Consider the following 7,357-nt stretch of genomic DNA (forward strand, 5'->3'; position numbering starts at 1 on the left):
GTTATTTGTCTGTACCGATGTGTTTGTACTGCTGCCTGTCTTGGCCAGGTCACCCTTGCAAAAGAGGTTCTTAATCTCAATGGGACTCTCCTTAAATAAAGGTTAAATAAAATATCACGGAGAAGCCGGCGCTTGAACTGGACTCTCGTCCATAAATGAACCGAAACTCAGCGTATAATGTACTTGCCTCTCACAGACCTGAGAAATATATAGAAAGCTTGAAATATCTAGGCCTACTTGTAAACAGAACAATTCAAAAGGAAAGAAAACAGACTGCTCTCTGCTTATGTAATCCATGAAATGTGCATTTCTCTCTGGCGCGTTCACTACTGTGAAGATCGCGAGTCAGCATCTTCAACTTCATCTTTGCAGCCGACACACTGACACAGAAAACACTTGTTTATTAACAAACGTAAAATGTCTCCTTGCTATATTTGACATATTCATAATCATTACTTTTGCTGGTTCTTTGTGGCAGCTTTTAGATATTTTATTGGCAGCACCATGTTACATGAACGTGTGAATGTTACGTTTTGCTTATTCGGATGCTTATAGACATATTTGTAAATGTGATACATGCATGTGTGTAGGCCTACATCAAAGTGAAAATTAAGTGTATTTCCAACTATGAACTCAGTCCCCAAGTAAATTTGGTTATTAAATAAACAAATAGCAAAACGAGTTGTGCGGTGTCCCCACCACTTTTCAAAGCAAAGTTACGCCACTGGACCTACATATGTGCAATTTAAGACTTAAGAGGAAGGGAGGTTGGTCGGTCAGTTTGTCCATCTCGGGACCAGCGAGATTCGTTGAGATTATTGATATTTATTTAATAATTTATCTGAGGTGCCGGAACGCAGTTCCGGACCGTTCCGGCCCACTTTAACCCCTGAGTATATAAATATATTATATACAGTCCTTATTACAAATATTCATAAAAATTCTCATGATAGATCCATGATACATTTTGCTACCCAGAACCTTGGCAAAACAGACAAAATACATATATAAATTATATACTTCAGTTTTGGACAGCTATATCATTGTCTATTCACATGTCTACCTCATATGCACTATTTTATAAAAGAGTAAATACAGATTAAAGGAACTGTTGGTGTTCCCTGTATTCACATTGGTATATTTCTTCTATCTCACATTAAAAAGGATCAGGCCCAGATAGCAAATAGTAATTGAAACGATGTTAAATCAACATCCCGCTGTCAACGATAAATTCATTGAATCAACGTCGAACTCTGATGTTGATTCTTCATCATGTTGCACCCTCTATTATCATTGAAACAACGTTTAAATCTTTCCTAGAGATCAACAGAATTTCAATGGTATTTCGATTACAATGGATATTGAAACAATGTTGAAATCCCAGCATATCAACAAAACTTCAATGGTGTTTTAATATACCACAGGTTTAATCTGAAGGTCTGTAATTTTAATATAATATTAAAAACATTATTATTAGGCTATATCGACAGCCAGGATGGGCTAGCAAAATATAGAAAATAGAAACTAACTCTAGTGCTAACTCCTGCTGCCTCCGTCTTCCAGCTCCTCCCGCTCGGTCTGGGGCGTAGCGCAGCCACTTCTGTACAGCTTGAGCGAAGTCATAGGTGTTTGCCGTTGTAAGACGTTGAGTCAAGGCATCTAGAATACAAGTAAAAGTATGCTCCTGTAATTTAGTCAATGATTTGTTCAATCAAGCTGTCGTCAAGCATTGGCTTACTTGCTTACTTGAAAAACGATGTGCATTAATGATCAAAAAAAAGGACAAAAAGTAAATCACTGTGTCAGTAAACAGTAATTTAATTCAGAATCATCCACTGCCCTGATTATTTCCCCACAAAGCAGATAATAACAAAAATTTATTTTAAACTGGGCTTGCAAAGGTTTTTCTAAAGACTGAACAATTTTTATTCATGAATAATGGACTCCGTTCACTATATTTAAGTACAAGATACCTATATCACGTCACGTCACGTAATCTTCTGTCACGTGCTATAACGTCTGAATGGAACATATATCCGTGACTGGTCGAGTGGCAGCTCCACCTGCCACGCAAAGATTTTACCCCCTCTCTCATCTTGCCATATCATGTAAATTTTATATTTCTGGGCCTTTTATATTTCTGGGTAGAAACACATTTTTGTTGAGGCTGTATAAGACGGACTACATTCAAAGCACTTTTCAAAACTGCCCAATATGTTCACGGATGTATTCGAATTAAAGGGAGGCAAAAAGGATTAGCTTGCAGTGACATATTTTCATAAGGACAATTTATGAGGCCAAGTGACTCTAAAAAAAATCATGTTTATTATTTTATTAAATAAGAACTAATTGTTAACTCAACAAATTAAATATAAATAACTGGATACGTATAACTAATTAAATAGTAAATGTATTGATTAGAGTTACGATAGACAAAATATTTTTCTGGTTGACTAAATTGCACATTAATTTCTGCTTAAATACTGGGTGCATGGAGGAATATGCATAATTCTCACGGCAAAAACAGGCTAATAATAAGGTCTTTAAAATGAACGAGGCATTTTAATTGCTTCAAAATGAAGTAGGCCTATGTGCCTGGTTGTCAGGCGCATGTGCGCGCGCCTCCTCGCGCTCAGAAAAAGGTGCAGAAGATCATCAAAAATCGTGATGTCGCATAAGCACTAGTATAAAACGACTGTTATCATTTCTGTAAACAAACACAATGGAGTTACAAAACTGTATCGCACATCGCAGCACTGCTCGAGGATTATTCATGTTTTGGATTTGTAGGCTATTACGAGATGGTCTAATCTGCATTTCCAGTTAACGTTACAACTCAAGATAGTTCTGCATTGAATAAAGTAAAGGTAAACCATGTCTTTTGTGTAATTCTGGCCCGCCGCGGTCACTGCAGTGGGTAGCGCTAGCTAGCTAGCGCCAGATAGAGCACTATGCTAGCGTTGGTTCCGCGCGGTGTTCTCCGGCGGTCAGAAGAAATAGCGGTGCTGTGTAAATAGATTTCACGACACTAGCAATGGGTACAGACATCTATTTTGAGCTAGCTGTCACAAAAATAGACTGGACCAATGAGGTGTAGTGGAAATTTTAATAGTCATTGATCCCAAACAGGTATCATAAGAGAAAGAACCTATTCAATGTATAAAAGTATATGTGTGTACGTGCTTGTGCGTGACGTTTCAGGAACATATGGGACAGGACCTCTGACCTTAGGGACGGTCAGTTTATTTCAGTACCAGTTTGTGTCTTTAAGTAGAAACTGAACAGCAGTAAGGACCTTATCTGGGTGGGTGAAAGGTACAGCGGGTGAGGAGGAACCTTGAAAACAGTATAAAGGCTGTCTCATATCTTCCTGTTGGGTGTCACTCTCTTGCACAGCGTAACTTCTGTGTACTAGACTGGACCTATTCTTGCAAGAATAAATACTTTTCTTTTTATTAATTTGACTCTGAGTGTCTCTTACGCAGTGATGATGTTTAACCGAATTTTTGCCACAACAATTTGGTGTCAGAGTGGGGTTCCTTGGAAGTGCCTTCTGGACCTGAGAGCGGACGGTGTTTGGCCACCTGGACTGAGCAGTTCCAGCTCTACCTCGTAAGCTTGAGAGAGAGAGGCCGACCGCTATCGGGTCCGGGAGGGGCTCCACTGGAATCAAAAGAAAGCGAACCCGTGGCAACCAACATATCTCTGGTAAGAGACGTCTAAAATATTTTCTTTTGGGGAAAAGTATTTTGTTTCGGGTAAGAAATGTGAGTGAACCATATTGGCTGAGGGCTGTTTCTGTGGTACGTAATCTGAGATTAATTGAGATCTATATATAGATCAAGAGGTTTCAAACAGATACGAGAGAAAATTATCTGAGATTAATTGAGGTCTGTAACAGATCAAGAGATTTCAAACAGATAGGTAACCTGAAAATTAGTTGTTCCACGACGGAGCAAATTGTTTTTAGGTACTGAGGCTAATTAGGGGGAACCAGAACAGTTTTTGGTAAACCTTAATTAGGAGGGCACTAATAGTGCAACCCGACCGATTTGGGTTAAAAGGAAAAATCGGGTCTGTTGGGGACGCCTAACAGATCAGGAAAACGCGCGTTGAAGAGAAATCCACAGAGAACAGAGAAGCAGCCAATATGGGGAAGTCTCAAGGTAAGCATGCAAAATTTGATACACCGTTTTTTCTATCAAATGCGAAAATTATGGGGGAAAATTTATGTTTTAGATATTGAAAAAACTGAGAAAATACCATGATTTCCCCAGGTAGGGAACACTGAGCACAACTAGACTGAAAGTAGTGCGAGAATCAGTTGAACAGGGCAGTGAGAAACAAAAAAGGTTGTTATGGCTGTGTTCAACATGTGTAAGCAATGTGGACAAACAATGGATTGTTGTCTTAAAGGGGCAGCTAAAAAGAACTGTCGAGAGAAATAAAGCTTTTACTTCTTCATCCAGTAAATGGATGCATGACATTAGATGTCTAGAGAACTTAAATTTATATGATACGGATTGAAGTTGCAAGCAGCTATAAGGCTGTCTGTGTGAAATAGGGGATTGTTATCAAAACAAGGGAAAGATTGGAAATTCAAGTGTCACTATGACGGGTGAGAGACTTGATGGAAGAAGGAAGTGAAAAAAAAAAAAAAAAAAAACAAGAAGGTTGGTGTGTGAGATATGTTTGTGTGGGGATTGTGCAAACAATCATGTACTGGTTAGATAATGAAGGAACTGGCATGTAGGGTAAAAAAAAGGAGAGGATACAGAAGGAACTGGACATGTAGGGAAAGATTGAGAAGGAATATAGTAGAAAACTATATGTGATGAAAATAAAATGTCTGACAGAATTTATGGAAGTCAAATTAACTGTTTAAATGGTATGAAAAATGAGTTTCAGAATAAAAATAAGGCATTGAGTATGATTAACGGGGACTAATGTGATATAAAGATAAGTAATGTTTCATTAAGCAAAATTCTATATTTTAATGGTAAAATAATGATTGAAATTAGGTTTAGTTTTAGTTTGACAACCATTGTGTTTTGAACCTAGGGTCCAGCTATGCTGGGGGTACAGAAACAGGGTTTGATTATTCAGCCCGGTTTCCGGATGTTAGATAAAAGTACTTGTTCTGTAATTAGGGTTTTTGATGATAATACCAAATTAGTAAAATGTAAAGACAACTTTGACCAAAAAATTCTGAAAATCAATAATGTATAATGTTGGATACTTGTTGATATTAAGTAATTGAAGCAAAAGATATTGTCTGTTTTATAAATGAAATTATGGGTCAGGATAATTTCCCTGGACAAGTATGACTAAAGTTAAACGAAAACTTTGTGAAAACAACTTAGAATATTTTGAGCATTTCGATGCAGCTTATTAAAATTAATGTGCGGCCAATGATAATGATGAAGATTATGATTTGGCTATTGTGATTAAATCCGCCACTGGTGGACTGTAAAAGAATACAGAGAACTGCTTATCAGCTCTGTTTACATTCCTGAATGGGACACACTGCTTCAAGAGTGTGCAGTAAGTTGGAGCCGACAGAGAGTGTTTTAATTGTGGTCAGCAGGACCATCTAACATGTAACTTTAAATGCCCACTTAGAAGGTGTTTTAAAATGTGATAGTGGCACATTTCTGGAAATAATGTGGGTTTGAAAGTAGATCAGTGTTTATATAAAGATATTAAAGTTTTCGTCTGAGAAAGAGTAAGAGATAAAAACAAGGTCAAAAGATTGAAGTCTTAAAGTGAATCCTTTTGAAGAAAAGATCTATAATAGTAATTTTTTATAAGTGAACTGATGAATACAGGTTAATGTAAAATGACAGATAATGATTAAAAAAATGAGTTGCAAATTGTAAAAGTAACTAAAAGGATGATTTAAAATGATAACTGCAAAAGATGTATGTGTATCAAAATGTATCAAAAGCAGGGCGTGATAGCCTCGTAAAAGTTATTGTGAATCCTAATTGAAGATTGATAAACTCCTAGAAAAAAATAATTAAGTCAGTAACTAAGTCATAGTTTAATAATTAAGTATTAAACTATGATAATTGAGAAATTGACAACTAAAATCGAGTACAGTAGTACGGTTGCTAAAATGTAAAATGTGTAGAAAGGCATCTGATTAAACAAACAGCTTGAAAAGTTGACCATGAAAGAGCTAGAAGCTGATGTTTTGCTTTCAAAAGATAAGTCTGCTATTGGCTGTAATGAAACAGTTCGCTTATCTAAATCTGATGTGTGCTGTGGCTGAAACAGCCAGTGCGACAGAGACTCAATCTGAGTGGAAATTTGTAATGTCTAGATTCCCTGACGTGGGCAAAGGACAACTGTAAAACTATGTGTATTTGAAAACACATGTAATTTCTGGCAAAGATGCCTTAAGCTGGGATAGAGTTAAAAGATGGTAGATAAAAGTTTGATGTTAGAAGTATATGAGAGAGCAGTGTACCAGTCCGAATGTCTCAGAGTCTCTCTCATTCAATGAGTCAGCTAAAAGCTGTTATCTGTGATAATAAGTAAAGCACAGTGTTTCAGTTGAGAATCATAGACACAGAGATGTTTAAAGAAACAATTGCCGTTCAGAGGGAAATTTGTATTTGTAAATGTTTTAAATGTAAAACTGAATGACTTTAAAGAAGTCTTTAAAATAATAATACAGACCTTAAACGATAGAGGTGACATTTTGATTAGCGTATTTTAGGACCAGTAACAACTTTGTCTCATTTAGTCTCCACCATTCAGGACCGATGGCTCCGGCTACAGATGAAGTACACTGAATGTACGGTTGTGATCTAAATTCACTGAGTATAGTCTAAGTAGCTAGGTTGCTGCTTTTAAGATAGTTAATGGATTTAAGTGATTAAATACTGTTGTTATTAACCTGTCTCCCTGTGAACACTATTAGGCAATCGGAATGGCTCTGGTGACTCTTGAACGTGCCTTTCCTAAGCTCCAGAAAACAGCTGAGTTCTGTTGAAGAAAACTGATTGCATTGGGAAAGAGCGGTCACCAGTGTGTACGTGTGTACGAGTGGCTACTCAATGATGGGATGATCTTCCTGGCCAGGGGACAGCCCAACGCAGGGGGTCACGAACATTGGGCACCTCCGGATGCAGGTGTTATTTGTGAGAAAGGTATGAGAGTTGAGCGCTGATTACTGGAGGCCACCGGGGTCAGCAGAGCATTGAGAGGTGAGATGCGCTGTGAGGTGAAAATTAATGTTACGGCAGTCTGACCCAGAAATGTGAGTTCCTCTATACCACTCACCAGAAACCGCATTGATTGTATGGCTTGTTTTTCATTGTGACAAGTGTCTGCAACTATGCCAGGGGAC

Source organism: Siphateles boraxobius, unplaced genomic scaffold, assembly GCF_051911475.1.
Source record: "Siphateles boraxobius isolate OS27281-9 unplaced genomic scaffold, OSU_SipBor_1 72, whole genome shotgun sequence".
NCBI classification, from domain to species: Eukaryota; Metazoa; Chordata; class Actinopteri; order Cypriniformes; family Leuciscidae; genus Siphateles; species Siphateles boraxobius.